Below are 17,565 nucleotides of genomic sequence, written 5' to 3' on the forward strand. Positions count from 1 at the left end.
TTCTTGATTCAGTTGCCTTTTCTTGAAAGCCTCGCTTCTTTCCGACGCTAGTTTTTTGGTGCATTCTTCGATCACCTGGCACTTGCTAACAAGGGAGGAGAACTCCCGGATTTCCAGTGGGGCTATAGCGGTTAGGACTTCTGCCCTGAGCCTCCTTGATACTTCATACACTTTCACTTTTCATCTGGATTAGCCTTATACATGGCGGAAAATTTGCAGAGTCTCTCAAAAGTCTCTGTGTACTCTGCAATACTCGTCCTATCTTGCCTCAGCTGAAGAAACTCCATCTCCTTGGACTCTCGAACAGAAAGGGGAAAGTACTTCTTGTAGAAAGCTTCTTTGAAGGTGGCCCAACTTATATCTGTTCCAGCATCCTCCAACAACCGTCTTGCTCCATCCTACCAGAACTCGGCATCAGCTTTGAGCATGAAGGTAGCATAACTAACTTGCTGCTCCTCAGTGTACGGAAAAATTGTGAATACCTTTTCCATTTCTGTTAGCCATTCTTCTGCCATATCAGGGTCGAGGGCTCCACGAAACTCAGGTGGACCAATCTTCTTGAAGTCAGCAAAATTTGTACGGGTCTGTCCCACTTCCAGCCTGGAAATACTGGGATCCTTGTCCCTAGTGGACAGTTGTTGGGCCATCAAAGTGGTGGCTTGGGCCTGCTCCTTCATTGCCTTGGCCATCTCCTTCATGTGCTTTGCTAGGTTTGATGAGCTCGAGCTCGAGCCACGTGGGCGTCCACGACTTGCCATGGGTCCCCTGTTTATGGATAACCATAGGAAGAGGTTTCATATCTCCTAGGATCGACTTTGCTCTGATACCAATAATGTAACACCCTAAGTTTTTATCCTATCTTTGAGGGTCTTTAAAAATAAGGTGACACACTCGACGAAGAAAAAGAATGACTTAATCGTTACGCAAGGTAGGAGAAAGTGCGCGTAGAGCGGGAAATGAATAGCACTAGAACGTTGGAATAAATGTGAAATGATATCTTAACCATGAGCACGGTTCAAAATAAAATACTTAGAGAAAATTATAACAGGAAAAGAAACTAATTACGTCCTAAGCTAATCTCGTCGAAGAGGCTCCCATACTTGTATCCCATCCTATCCTTGATCAGGACCCTTCAGTTATTCCTGAGTCGAGGTACCAGGGGTCTCCCTCCAACACCTTTTCGCGCAGTGAAGATCTGGTTCTGTTGTGTGGGACGAACCAAAATTCGACGGGGTGCCGAAGTGGGGGAATAGGGCACGTATTCCACCTTTGGACTTCCGCAAGGGTTCAACTCCTCCTCTGGATCCTCCCCCATGGTGTCTTCCTTCTGGCCAGGGTCGTCGGATTTCCTCTTCCTCGGTCTCGGAGTCGGACTCGAGGCGTACCACCTTAGATGACCGCTTCCTAGATGCTGAAGCGTCCCTATCTAGGAAGGTTACGACGGGTAGCAGGAGTTCTTCCTTTACGAGCTCTCAACCTAAGTAGATAGTTTGGAGCACGGTAGTAGTGGTCGCAACTACCCATGCGTGCTTCGAGGGGTCATACTCAGAAGTTACCTTCGGGGGCACTGCGTCGTCTCTATCCGCTGTGCCATGTTCCTCTGGAGATAGTATGGGAAAAGAAAGGGAGTGAGAACCTAATGTCTCAGTAGGAGTGCTATGCAACACCTCCATATCCATCTCCAGCCCACGTGCGGGATTTTAAAAAAAGGGGCGTACGACATGGCATGTAATATGCATCTTTCTTGTAAAACATGTGTGCAAAAAGGAAAGCATATAGGAAAATAGAAGCATAACATCTTAAGTAACATCAACATAATCATAATTAAATCTAAAAGAAAAACATAGAAATCAAACTTCCATTCGTGCCTTCTCCTTTCTTAATTCATAACTTTTATAGAGGGTATTGAGCTCAAACCGGTATAAGTGGGAGTCCCCTTCCCTTACCGAAGGTTCTTATCCCAAACGTTTTGGCGATCACCTTCCCTTACCGAAGGATCATATCGATATCTTGTCTTTTGGGGTCACCTTCCCTTACCGAAGGATCATTCCCTCAGTTCAATTTACAATTAGGTTGTTTAAACATACACGAGAGAAAAATCATATAAGAAGAGATCATGCAAGAAAAGGGACAATTGTGATGATAAAGGGATATATTAAAATCATGAGACTCTAGCATGTATATGGATTTTCTAATTAAAAGATCTTGGTAATATAATAGCATGGATTGAAAGAGGTCCTATCAAAGTGCAGGAAATAGGGCATTTTAAATGATTGCATAAAATATTTAAGAAAGCATGTACTCTTGACTTTAAAGGAGTAACAATAACATAATGATATGCACATAATAGAATAGGGTATATTAAATTTTTGAATAAAATATTTAAGAAAGCATGTACTCTACTTTAAAGGAGTAACAATAACATAATGATATGCACATAATAGAATAGGGTATATTAAATATTTGAATAAAATATTTAAGAAAGTATGTACTCTTGACTTTAAAGGAGTAACAATAACGTAATGATATACACATAATAGAATACGGTATATTAAATATTTGAATAAATATTTAAGAAAGCATGTACTCTTGACTTTAAATGAGTAACAATAACATAATGATATGCACATAATAGAATAGGGTATATTAAATATTTGGATAAAATATTATAAATAATAATATAATAATGTAAGAGATCATACATGTGCATATAATAGAATATGGTATGTTGAACAAGATAGTATAAGAAAGGCATGTACTCTCTGCCCTAAGAAAATATTAATATAATAATATAGGACATTGAATAAGCATTATAAGAAGACATGTACTCTCGACCTAAGGGAATATTAACAATATAATCATATGAAAGAGCACAAAATGAGTATAGTGAATAATTGAATGAACATCACAAGGAGACATATACTAATGATTCAAGAAGACATGAATGACATGATGGACAGACATGATCAACATGAATAAAGGATGAGTGAAAGACAACTAATGTCATGATAACATTCGTGAATGGAAGAAAATAAAAATGAAACATAACACATGCCAAGCATTTAAAAAAAAACATAATTCCCTACTCTTTTTCCTAACGCTTCTTCGAGCTTGCCTCTTGTGTTTGCCCACAGAAGATTATTTCTTTGTAGAGAGAGAAGGGAGAGGATTAGTATTTGAGAGGAGTGATTTTCTACCTATAGGTGCACCCCTATTTATATACATTTGGGGATAGGGTGGTTGGAATAATTTTAATTTCAAACGGAGGGTGATTACTAGATTTCTATCCATAAATTTAAAATGCTAAGCCTATCTCCTAATTGATTTTCAAATTTCGAATTTAATTTTGTTTCTAGAAGGGGTGGTTGTTACACCTTCCATGAAAGGTTAGGATGATTCCTCTATGAAGGGTTGTAGGTGTTTCCATAGGGTTCTCCCATGTAATTCACCTCCTCTATGGTGGGTTAATCAGGATCATAAGCTTCTACTTCAGAAGAAGCTTCTTGAGTGCTGCCAGTTGCAGCTTTTATTCTAATCAAATGCTGAGAGATCATATTGACCTACTGGATCAAGATCTTGTTATGAGCTAATATGGCATTCAAAGTGTCAACTTCAAGAACTCCTTTCTTCTGAGAGACCCCATTATTCACAGGATTTCTCTCAGAGGTGTACATGAATTGGTTGTTTGCAACCATCTCAATGAGTTCTCTTACTTCTGTAGGCGTTTTCTTCAAGTGGAGTGATCCACCTGCAGAGCTGTCCAATGATATTTTGGACATCTCAGACAGACCATCATAGAAAATTCCTAAGATAGACCATTCTGAGAGCATGTCAGGAGGACATCTCCTAATCAGTTCCTTGTATCTTTCCCAAGCTTCATAGCGGGATTCACCTTCTTTTTGTCTAAAGGTTTTAACTTCCACTTTGATTTTGCTCATCCTTTGAGGAGGAAGGAATTTGGCTAAGAAAGCATTGACCAATTTTTTCCAAGAGTCTAGGCTCTTTTTAGGTTGAGAATCCAACCATATTTTAGCTCTGTCTCTTACAGCAAAGGGAAAGAGCATAAGTCGGTAGACCTTAGGATCCACTCCATTGGTCTTAACAGTGTCACAGATTTGCAAGAATTTTGACAGGAATTAGTGTGGATCTTCCAGTGGAAGTTCATGAAACTTGCAATTTTGTTGCAGAAGAGAGACTAACTGAGGCTTAAACTCAAAGTTGTTAGCTCTAATAGAAGGTTGGAGATACTTCTTCCATAGAAGTCAGAGGTAGGCATGGTGAAAGCACCAAGAACCTTTCTTGCCACTCTTTCATGATTAGGCTCGGCTGCCATGTCTTCACCTTCTTGTTTGAACTTTTCGGATAGGTTTTTTTCGGAGTATTGTACTTTAGCTTGTTGTAAACGCCTCCTTAGAGTTTTCTCAAGTTCAGGATCAAGATTAAAGAGAGGTTCTTTATCCCTGTTCCTGGTCATAAACAAGAAAAAGAAAACAAGAAAGAAGAGGAATGGGAGATCTATGTTCAAGAACAGAGGACTCCCTGTGTGATGTGATGAAGAAAGGAAAGAAGAATGAAGATAGAAGAAGAGAGAAGAAGAATTCGAATAAGAGAGAAGAAGAATTTGAAAATTAGAAGTAGAAATGATAAACAAGAATTAAAATATTTTTTATTTTATTTATTTATTTAATTCGAAATTAAAGGTTAATTAACTAAAAAGAATTGAAAATTAATTGATGAATTTCAAAAAAGAAGAGGGAGGAATAAAGAAGATATTTTCGAAAATAGAAGAGAGCGAGTTAGTTAGGAAGTTTTGAAAAAGAAGAAAGAGAAAACAAGTAACTAATTAAAAAAATTTTGAAAACAAGATAAGATAGAAGATTAGAAAAGATTTGATTTTCAAATTTGAAATTAGAAGAGATAAGATAAGAATTTGAAAAGATTTGAAAAAGATAGGATTTTGAAAATTGAAATTTGAAATTTAAATTTTTAAATTTGAAATTTGAAATTTAAATTTTGAATTTTAAAATTGAAACTTGAATTTTGAAATTTGAATTTTAAATTTTAAAATTTAAATTTTGAAATTTCAAATTTTGAATTTTGAATTTGAAACAATATAAGATAAGATTTTGAAAAAGATATGATTTTTAAAAGATTTGATTTTGAAAAGATTTGAATTTTGAAATTTAAAACTAAGATAAGATAAGATAATCATTTTAAAATTAAAATTTGAAATTTTTGTTGTAATTTTTAAAAATTAATGTAAAGATAAGAAAAGATATTTTATTATTTTTTTTAATTTAATGAAGAAAGAGAAAAACAACAAAAAGACACCAAACTTAAAATTTTTAGATCTAATGACACTACTATGCGAAAAATTTAAAGAAAAACACAAAAAAGACACCAAACTTAAAAATTTTATGATCAAAACAAGAAGAAAAATAAGAACGCTTTCAAGATAAAAAAGAACACCAAGAACAAAACTCAAAGAATTCAAAGAAAACAAGAACATGCAAAGGATACCAAACTTAAAAATTTTGAAAACCAAAGACACAATTTTCGAGAATTATAAAGAAAAGACACAAGAAGACACAAAACTTAAAGATTGACAAAAGAATCAAACAAAGAACACTTTTTTTTGAAATTTTAGAAAAAAGACTCAAAGAAATTCGAAAAATTCAACAAGAACAAAAACAAAAGACTCAAACCAAAAACAAAGATTAAATAAAGAAAAGAAATTTTTTTTTTGAAAAAACTTTTGATTTTTCGAAAAAAAAAAGAAAATAAAATAAAAGACTCTAACAAAATTAAAGACAATACCTAATCTAAGCAACAAGATAATCCGTCAGTTGTCCAAACTCGAACAATCCCTGAACAAGTGCACTGGGTCGTCCAAAAACTTGGTGGCACGAATTCCCACACTTCCGCACAACTAAACCAGCAAGTGCACTGGGTCGTCCAAGTAATACCTGAACAAGTCAGGATCGATCCCATGAGGATTGTGATTTGAAGCAAGCTATGGTTATCTTGCAGATCTTACTCAGGCGGATAGAAGAGTTGTTGGATTTGGTTAAAAGCATAAAAGGAATAAAGAGATCTTAACTAGGTTGATATGTTTATAATGATCAGAAGATGGTTAAGGCTTGGAGATACTTTGTTCTTCTGGATTAACTCTAGTCTTATTGTCTTCTTCAACTGTGAATGATTTCTTCTATGGCAGGCTGTATGTGATCAACGTCGGTTGAGAGGTCGCCAATGCTCCTCCAGATCTGAACCCCAGGGTTAGTGTGGATCCATTCTGATTGAGGGTAAAGCTCCTGCAGTCCATTCTCCTTAATGATCCTACTCAAAACGCTACAGACAAGGTCGAAACTTCTGGATCAGAGAATCCTGCACCTTTGGATTCTAGCCTCTACCACAAAGACTCTAATCTCCTCATACCTCCGCTGAACTGGTGTCTCGAGAAGTCTCCAACGAAGTCATGAATTAGACGTCTAAGAGATGTATAATCAAGCTGATGGTTCAATGCTTTCCAATTACGTAGTCACACAAACCCAAGAAGAACATGGGTGGTTGTCAGGCACGAGGTCTTAGAATGAAGAACGAAGATACATCTTAGAATAGAGAATCAAACAAGAATTGAAATAGAACAGTAATACTTTTATTAATCTAGGAGGTTTAGAAACTCATACTGATAGAAAATACAATGATAAATGTGTAAAGTGTGTGTCCTCCCCTGATGAGAGGTGTAAAAAATCTTTAAATACTACACTAATGACTAAGGATTACATTAAGAAGGGTAAAACAGTCTTTTTGTGCTAAAATCTACTTCCGGAGCCCACTTGGTGAGTGTTTGGGCTGAGCTTTGATAAGATTCATGTGCTAGAAGGCCTCTAGGGTGTTGGACGCTGGCTAGGGGTCCTTTATGGGCGTTGGACGCTGGTCTCTTCTCCTTTGGGCGCCGGACGTTAGAATAGGACAGGAGGCTGGCGTTAGAAGCCAGTTTTTGGCCTTCAATTCTGAAGGAAAGTATCAATTATTATATATTGATAGAAAGCTCTGGATGTTAGCTTTCCATAGCCGTTAAGAACGCTCCATTTGGATTTCTATGGCTCCAGAAAAGCTCTTTCAAGTGCAAGGAGGTCAGATTCGGACAGTATCTACAGTGCTTTCTCTATCTCTGAATCAGACTTTTGCTCCAGCTCCTTAATTTCAGCCAGAAAATACTTGAAATTACATAAAAATACACAAAATAAAAGTAGAATTCAAAAATGTGAATTTTTCACTAAAACCTATGAAAACTTAATAAAAATTAAACAAAACATGCTAAAACTATATGAAAATGATGCCAAAAAGCGTATAAAATATCCGCTCATCAAACATCTTATCATCCCCTCAAACTCTCACAGTACCAAAACTCCACTCTTCCCTCTTCTCCACCATTGATGCTACTGGACAGCACCATCGCGGCAGTGTGGCCCTTTGCTCTCCCTCTCTCTTCCTCGTAGATATTCTCTCTCTCCGTCGCCTGCCACAGCTCCACACACCACTTCTCCAGCAGCACCCTGTCTCCTCCATGCACCAGTTGATGCCATTGTGCTCCATTCTCTGTCTATATCATCAATAAATAAACTCATCTCTCTTATTCACCATCGATGAAGTCCTTTTCTTTTTAGCCTCTCACGCGGCGGCGCGACCCTTTCCTACCTCTCCCTTCTTTATAGTTCTTCTCTCTCTAACTCTCCGTCCTCCACTACGACGCCATGCACTAGCAGCCGCTATCGTCCTCCCGCCATAATAGCAGCATGCACCAGTCACCTCAATAATGGATCCTCCGTGTCTGCTTGGTTCTATTTCTGATTGTTGTTAATTATTGTTCTTTTATTTATTCATTGATGGCTTCTATATTTTTTTTTTGAAATTGTAGTGATGATTTAGGGTTTGATTTTTGTTCTATTTATTTTTTTGCTTTATTTATTTTTTTGTTCTATTTATTAGAGTTTTTATTTTTTAAATTCTATTTTGAATTTTTGTTTTTATGATTATAATTCTTGATGTTCTGTTTGTAAGTTTGTTGTTAAGATTTTGATTTTTTAATTTCTATTTTTATGATCTTATTTCCTTCATAATTTGTTGTTATCATTCTGAATTTTAAATATTTTTATGATTATGTTATAATTTTATTATTTTGAATGGATTTTCTTTTTTAGAGTTTGGAATCAACTAGCACATTTGGGAGAAAAAGGTGAAAGGTGGAAAAAATGCAGCAGCTGAAATCAACTAGCACTTTTGATTTTGTTGATTCTGATTTGGTTGAATTTGTTCTATTCTGATTTGTTTTTTGTTCTGATTTTATTTGTTCTTTCTAATTTAGTTTGGATCTAATTCTGATTCAGTCTCTTTTTGCTTTTTTTTTACTTCTTGATTTTTATCTGAGTCAGGTTGATTAAGTCAGACAGGTTTTTTCTAATTAATTGAAAAATAAAAAAAAACTGAATCAAACCAAACAAATTTTAATTAGTTTGGTGTGGTTTGATTAGCTTTAGTAAAAAAATCGAACCAAACTGAAGTGCAGAATTGATATAACATGGGATCAGATGACCTTTTTCTTGAATAATCGAACCAAACCGTACTGCGAACACCCCTAATATATACAATGTGAAATATCAAGTGTACGTACAGAATAAAAAGTCAAATAAATAAGATACAATCAAATAAAGCAGAACAAAACCCTAATCACTACGAATCTTGATAGTCGTTGTCGGCGTCATTCCCCTGGTCCGGATGAGGCGGCGGTCTAGGCGGTGATGTCGGTGCCCCCTCTAACAATGCTGCTGCCACTAGGGGTGGCAACACTACCCGAACTCGCGGGTATCCACCCCGAGCGGGTAATTACCCGCCCCCGCACCGGGGTGGGTTTTAACGGGGCAGGTTCTTGGGCGGGGCGGGGCGGGTCGGGTTTAGGTTAAACCCGCCCCTACCCGTCCCGATATATATATATATAATATATATAAATATATATATTTTTAATATATAATATATGTAACACATATAAAATAATTAGTAAATGATTAATAATATTATATCATATATAAATTTTTACTTTAGTTTATGTTATGTATGTAAATGGTGGTTATATAATTTTTAAAATTTTATTTTATTTGTTGAATTTAATAATTATAGGGGCGGGTAGGGGCAGGGCGGATACCCGCAGGGACGGATTAGGGTTTAACATTTTTACTACCCGCGGGTAGGGCGGGGCGGGTTTCATGCGAGTTTTTTGTCGGGCGGAGCGGGGTCGGGTAGAGCAAAAACCCGCCCCTACCCGCCCCGTTGCCACCCCTAGCTGCCACCAGCACACATCTACGCATGGTACACCGGCATCTGTTGTCGCCTCCATTGAATCTGCTCTAGCTCCTTCCTAAGCTCCAGCCTGAGAAAATATGTGTTTGACATGCATGTGAGTATCTCATTATACCTCTCCTCAGAGGACTGCAGCTGTTGAGATTGTTCGTGAAGACTTTGGGTGAGATTCTACACCTCCTCCCTCAAATTGACATTGTCCTCGGGATCAGCAGGGCTAGTGGTTAAGGCGAACAAAGGCCTCAATGTGGAGGTGCAGAGGTTGCTACTGAATAACGATCCCAGCCCGTAGGCGTGATTCTTGTACACCTCCGATGCAGTATCGCGCCAAACCGTATCAGGATCAACGACTGAAGCAACGGAGTTGTTGCCATCTTCCCCACTATGCTGAGATTCCTGGGCTACAACCTCCAATCTCTGTGTGTAGGACTCTTGTGTAACACATGTTATGATTAAGACAATAGTTAATTGAAAATGAATAATGTTAAATTTTATATCACAAGATGTTTACTCACATAATAATCTGCAAACTGATGATCAATAAATATCTCCTTGTTCTCCTTCAAGATACGAGTATACTTGAAGGTCTCCATTATCGTCGCATCACGATCTAACGACTTAGACTACACATATTAAAATAGTATGTTAAATCAAGTAATAATTAACAAAATAAAACAAGTTACATACCAGCCTGGCCTTTGTCTTCATGAAAGTCGTTGACCCCCCGATATACTTCGAGGACTTGGTCGATGCCCTGTTGGCCCTGTTTGCAGCTCGGCGACGCCTGACCCTTCATCAGTCTCCCAATAGACATAGAGGTCCTTCTTAATATCTAGGCAGAGCCACTGAATGAGATGGTTGAGCCTCTCATGTACATCCTCAAGCATCTACTGAACTATCTAGCCATCTGATAATTGAAGATCTTTCTAATCATGGTATTGTAAGTCTTCTCCCATATAAATATTTTCTGCACAAAAAAAAATATTTAGCACTAGTTAATCGAAACTAAACACATAATTAAATGAAATAATAAACTAGCTAAAATTCAAATATGTAGAGTTTTTACTATTCACTTCTAAAACCGTCGCTCTTTGGTCTCAACAGGGATCTTCTTGTAGCTCGGTTATGGGTTGTCGTACATCAGCTTAATGACATTGGCACACTGCCATGTACATGCATTGATATGTGGGGCAAATTTTTTAATGAAAAACTTAAGATTAGTAAACATAAATATTATTTAAGAATATCAAAATAAATTACATTTAAAACCAATTAAAATAGTACTCACGTCATCAACCCATCAAGCCAAAGCGTCATCCGTATGATCAGCAGCTGTGCTAGGGCATCTGGCTGGGATCCATAAGAGGACTCCGGCACTGTAATGTCTATCCCTGGAGGTGGCATCAATTGTTGAAGTAGTGAACTGTTGAGCGAGTGGAGGAGGTGGAGGAATCCACTCTAGTGAAGCAGCAAGACGACTGCCTAGAGGAGGGGTGGCGCAGCAGGACCTATGTAGTTAGGGTTAAGGACCGTGATAAAGTGTTGATCCTATGACAACCTAGGGACAACCGAGGTAGAAAACGAGGACTAAGAAGTCCCATGGGAGCCAGTAATCGCCCTCCTTCTATCCCAACTACAAGGCCGGCTCGTGACACCTCTACCTGTCATTAAGTCTACCTAAAACAACGTAATTATATCATGATCTAATGGTCAAATCAATAAAGATATATATTTTGAACCTCAAATTAATTTCACCCACATTTTTGAAAAAATTTGACATAGCCTTCCTTAAAATATGAACATATCCATCTTTACGATTTTCACAAATCTAACTACTCTCTTATTCCACAAGTTCTCAATCCACAACATCAATCAAAAGTTTAAAACTCAATTAATTTCACCAAATCTCATAAACATGATATTAAATTAAAAAATGATCAGATAACTAACAATAATTGTTGAAAATAACTAATCAAATCTCTTTCTCTTTCATTTATTTGATTTTATTATTATTATTTCATCAATATATAATTTATTATTTTGACATTTATTAAATTAATTTAAAGATTAGAATGATTTTTTTATTGCAAATTATTTTCAATTTTATAATTAATAAACTACTAATTTAGACATCAAAAGATTAGATAACATTGATGTCTGAATTCGAAGACTTCAGCTAATTAAAATTTGAAATATAGTGAAAAGACAGAAATCCTAAGAAGAAAAGTGTGAAAGTGAGCTTCTTAACTTGGTTTTTAATACCGTTGACCATTATCCCTTCCATCCCCAATTCTCCTTCTTATATCACCCACACCCCTCCCCTATCCCCAATAGGGGAAAACCTAAGTACTGCATTAAAAAGCCGCTCAAGAAATCAATAACCTGAAGTCATAATCCTCACCTTTTGCATCAAAGTTTTGATGTTTTAGCTCAATCCCAAACGCTAAATTCACATCAACCATCAATGTACTATGTTATCAACCATTTTTCACAGCATTATGCTAATATTTCTTAAGCAAATACCGATACATCAACCAAATCCACAAAAACCTAATAGTAACAATAAACAAGAACCACATGTCCATATTGTAATTCAAATGCATAAAATCAATATAAATGAAAACGACATATCAAAGCATCCAACACATATTCAAATTCACTAATCATACTCGAAAAAAAGAAAGAAAGAAGGTTGAAAGGAGGGAGGAAGACAACCTACTTGGAGGAGGGAGTAGCGGTGACAATAGCGACGACGACAGTAGAACAAACGGCATCACACAGCTCCTCACGAGACGCAACAAGTTCCAGTCGAGTCCAAGGAATCCTTGGAGGCTGTTTGGTGGTGGTCAGTGCTGGCAGAGGTGGTTGTTGGCACACAGAGAGATAGAGAGAGAGAGAGAGAGAGTGGGAATTTCGAAATGAGGGAGGAGGGAGAGCGCAATTCAAATTTAGAACACGTTTATCATTGAATTTATCGGCAAATAATTCCGATGGTAATGCATTGCACATGACCCAAAATGCAGTGTTTCGCTAATTGTATTTACTAGTGGATTTATCTGTAAGAAAATTCAACAGTAACAATCACACCAATTTTTTTCTCTAACTTTAATAGTAAATTTACTGTCAAAAAAATTAATCCATCGATAATATTTTGACCTGACAATTTATTATCAAATTCGCCGATAAAATCACCGTTAATGTATGATACTAAATTCGTCGATAAATTTAATAGTATTTAACGTTTGAATATTTGTTGGTCATGTAATACTATTAGAAATTTAATTCAAGGACATTAGCATCCATTCCTTACATATGTTTATAACGTGTATAAACTTTTATTCTGTGTTGGTTGTAGAGAGTTTTAAGAAAATAGAATTAAATTGAATTTTTACTAACATATGTGGTCTAATAATAATCGTTTGATCCATTAAGTGGTATTAGACAAAGGTCAACCGAAAATGTCATCATGATATTTTGTGTAAATATAGCATGTTGAGTTAAACTAAAACTAACGATTCTTCTCAATCTCAATTGAAAGAGGAGTTAAACCCTCAAAATGGTCTCTAAGATTGGCGTTGTGTACTAAAATTGTTCTTGAGATTTCAATTATACCAATTATATCTCTGAGATTGAGAAAAGTGCACCATATTAGTCCCTGACTCATTTTCCATTAACGACATGATGATGATATGGCTTGATGACGTGGAATGTAAGTAACACGTGTCACTCCATGATTTGGCCACGTATAATGATATGATGATGTGGTGACCAGTGACACGTGGCATGCTGATGTGGATGGTTGTTCCACATGTCACAATGTTATTTGGCCACGTGTTCGTTTGTGCCACGTGTCGCAACAGTATTCGTCCATGTATCGTCCATTATGTCACCATTGTAGATGCACCAAATTAGTCCCTCACTTTGCATTAAGACCATCTCGAGTAGGGAACTCATTTTAGTTCCTATTTATGGTCCACTTGTCATAAAAAGTAACTCCACATCAGCTTTTGCGTCATAAACAGTAAATAGGAACTCAAAGTATCTCTTTCTTCTCCATTAGCAGGAACTAACTTTATTAAAATTTATAAATTAAAAAATATTTTACTATTAAAAATATTAATATTAAAAAAATTAATAACTTCATATATAACAATAGTACACAATATATAATTCGAAATTAAACTAATTTGTAAAATACGCAATATAAAAAAAATAGTGGAACTCTATAGTTAATGCCAAGTATCGTAAAATTGTCATATGTGTTTAGTTAAGTCTTCTTTCAACGGTCAATCCTGCCGCATATTCCGAAATTGGACATTATTTTTAGAGAAATTGATGGTATAGTGCAAAATCTTTCTCTCATAATAACTGAGGTAATTAATATAAATTATTAATTGAATAAATATATAATTATTTAATGTAATTATTTAATTAATTGTTATTTAAATTATTTTATTAGATAATTAATATAAATTAAATTAAATAAAAATATAATTATTTAATATAATTATTTATTAATTATGAATTTATATAATTATTTATTTTTATAATAACTTACCACGTGGCAAGTTATTATTGGATGATGAAAGTCTCTGCTCAGAGGGACTCTCTTCTCTTGAAAATCACGCTGGAACTCACTTTTTTTCTTCTCCAACGGTTGGCCTCTACTTTTGTCAGAAACAGGGACTCATATTTTGGCCATTGGAGTTGCTCTAAGTGACTCATTTTAGACCTTGAAATTGAATGTCGTGCACCAAACTAGTCCTTTCACCAATTTTTTTTATTTTTTTAAATTTAAAATTTTCAATATCTTAAATGCACTAATTTCATTTCTATTTTTTCATATATCGTTTAAATACAAGTGCTTTCATAAAAAGTTTTAAGATTTTAGTTTTAATTATATAATTTTTTAATAATTTAACATTGGTAAATTTTGTAATATATAAGTATGTTATTATAAAAAATAATTATATGATTGATTAGACACATTTTTTCATAATTAAAATAAACATTTTTTTGTTCTTATGAAATACACATTTTCGTTATATTTAAATGAGCTAAATTGAAAGCACTTCAAGCACCCTCACTACCATCTCCGACCTCTGTAGTCTAGACGAAAGATGTCGAAGATGGTAATGAGGGAAGTTTGAAATGCCTTCACATCAACTCCAAAATGGCGGTTAGGGGTATCCGCAAGAGAAAAATATTTTATAAAAATACTAAAAGAGGTCGGAGATGGTAGTGAAGTTACTTGAAATGCCTTCCCGGCTTCACGTCAACTCCAAGTCAGCGGTAAGAGTATTCGCAAAAGAAAAAATATTTTATAAAAGCACTTTTCTTTGATTAACATGTGAAAAATAGAATTGAAATTAATGCATTCAAAAATATTGAGAATTTTGTTTATAGAAAGAATGAAAAAAAACTGGTGAAATGACTAGTTTGGTGCATGACATTTAATTTTAGGGACTAAAATAAAGCACTTAATGTAAAGTGATGGACTAATTTGGTACATCTACAATGATGACATAATGGATGATACGTGGACGAATACTGTTGCAACACGTGGCACAAACGGCCACATGGCCAAATAACATTGTGACACATGGCACAACCATCCACATCAGCATGCCATGTGTCACTGGTCACGACATCATCATATCATTACACGTGGTCAAATCATGGAGTGACACGTGTCACTTACAGTCTACATCATCAAGCCATGTCATTACGTCGTTAATGGAAAATAGATCAGGAACTAATATAGTGCTTTTGTCAATCTCAGGGACGTAATTAGTACAATTAAAATCTCATGGACAATTTTAGTGTACGACGCCAATCTCAAAAACCATTTTAGGGTTTAACTCATTAAAAGAGTTTAACTCTTATCTTCAATTTTATTATGGATATATTAAAAATCATTCGGCAAATTAATTATCTTTATAAAATATATATTTTAAATGTGTCAAACAATACATATATAAATATATACGACTGATTTTTAGTATGTATATTACATTTATAAATTTTACTAATCATATATCATACTTAGATGGAATAATTTAAAAAATTTTATATATAAGAAATAAAACAAAAATACTACACCTATACGTAAACGTAATTATTAAATCAGTTATTATGTATCAATATATATTTATACATATAATTTACATATTTTTTAATTAAATAAATTAGTTATCAGAATAAATAAACAAATAATAAAATTTATTTATAGTAATATAATAGAAAAAAGATGTCAAATATATATTTTTATAAATGGTTGTTAATTGTTGGTTGATTTTTTTGTATGTATGTAATATGATTAGAAATAAAATTGTACCTTTATTAATAATTACAATCTTTGATTTAACATTAATTGAGGCTTATTAATTAAATTAAATTGTATACAGAACTTGAGTAACACGTTTTTCTACCATCTAACTCTCCAATCAACTTTGAAGGAAGTTTTTCCTTCCTTCCGCTCTTACAAGAAAACAATAAATTGAATGGAAGGAAATGAGTTAAAGATGGTGTCGTACAAGTATTTTTGTAATTAAATTTAATTAAATTAATATAATTTTTGAAATATAATAAACAAAATTTTTGAAGTATATATCGCATAAAATTTTATATATAATACAAATTTATCGATATAATATACAAATTTTTATATATAACATATAATTTTTTACTGTAATTGTATTTTATTTAGTTGGATAAATTAATATTTTAGATGTGTAGTTTTTAAAAAAATTTTGTGTTATGCATTAAAATTTATTTATTATGTACTAAGATTTTTGTATTGTACACCAAAATTTATGTGTTATGCGTATTTTATTAGTATAGTATACAAATTTTTACATATATAGCACATAGATATTTGCATATAGCATACAAACTTTTGCACATAGTACACAAATTTTACTACGAATGTATTTTGTTTGTTGGGTGAGTAAATGTTCTGAATATATAGTCCTCCAAAAATTTGTGTGTTGCATATCAAAATTTTTGTATTATGTACCAAAAATTATTGTGTTGTACACTAAAATTTATGTGTTGTATATATTTCATTAATTGGGTGTCAATATTTTGGGTATGTCGTCCTTCAAAAAATTTTGTGCTTTATAATAAAATTTGTATGCTAACCAAAATTTATGTGTTATGCATCAAATTTTACGTGCTCTAGTTTCCTTAACATTTATAAGAGGAAAAGAAGAAGATGGAGACCACGAGGACTACAATAATTATAATAAAAGAGGACGAGGTGGAAAAAAAAGAGAAGAAGATAGTGGTGGACATGACGATGGCGATGGCAACGACAACAACGATGTTAAAGAAAGAAGCGCACAAAAAAAGATGACAACAATGATGATAATAAAGTAAGAGGAGAGAGAAGAAAAAGGAGGAAGAGGAGAAGAAGAAGAAACACGCTAACTTAGTTAAAAATTTGGTTCAAAAAATACTTACAAACATAGTATTCTCTTAATTAAAAAGTTCTATAAAAATAAATAGTGCAATGCTAATTAAAAATTAATTTATTATTAAAAAAGAAAAAATAAAAAAATATTTTAAATTTTAAATTCAAAAATTTAAATTCTAAATCTTAAATTTTAAATAAAAACTATTAATAAATTAAGAGCTAAAATTAATAAAGAATATAATATTCTTTAATTAGTAAAAAAGTTTAAAGATGAGTGCCTACCAATATTAATTAAGAAAATTTAATAGAAAGTTTTGATTGGATTAATACTTACATTTATTGTATTGAAAACTACTTACAAACTTTATCTTTTTTTTATTCACACTTTTTATTGATGGTATCTTCAAAAAGTGTTTTGAAAACATTTGTCAGCAAGATCTTAAACTAAACAATTATGATATATAAACAAAAAAAAAAAATCAGTTAATCAATTATCAGTATATTTAACGTCTCAATTTCATTTGTTATACCACTGTAAATATAAATTTGATTATTCATCTATTACAGATTTAATGATTTTAATATTGATTATTTAGTTAAAAAATATGTAAATTAATAATATATACACATTTATAATAACTAATTTAGTGTATGGTTATTTTTAGTGGATATATTTGTAAATTAAATCATAGTCATTGATTTTCTTAAAATACATTCATTTTGACTCAATCAAATCTAAGGGTTTTGCCAAGTCAAACCGAGTTCACTTTGACTAGCAAACCCCACAT

General features: G+C 33.8%; 1 non-coding gene across 1 annotated transcript; it reads left to right on the forward strand.

Annotated features, from left to right (window-relative positions):
- Positions 1 to 3,823: 3,823 nt before the first annotated feature.
- On the forward strand, positions 3,824 to 3,932 carry LOC112780496 (small nucleolar RNA R71). The gene has a single exon (XR_003191329.1). It is a non-coding gene; the product is annotated as a small nucleolar RNA R71 (small nucleolar RNA).
- The last annotated feature ends 13,633 nt before the right edge of the window (positions 3,933 to 17,565 follow it).

This window comes from Arachis hypogaea, chromosome 19 (genome assembly GCF_003086295.3).
Source record: "Arachis hypogaea cultivar Tifrunner chromosome 19, arahy.Tifrunner.gnm2.J5K5, whole genome shotgun sequence".
Taxonomy (NCBI): Eukaryota; Viridiplantae; Streptophyta; class Magnoliopsida; order Fabales; family Fabaceae; genus Arachis; species Arachis hypogaea.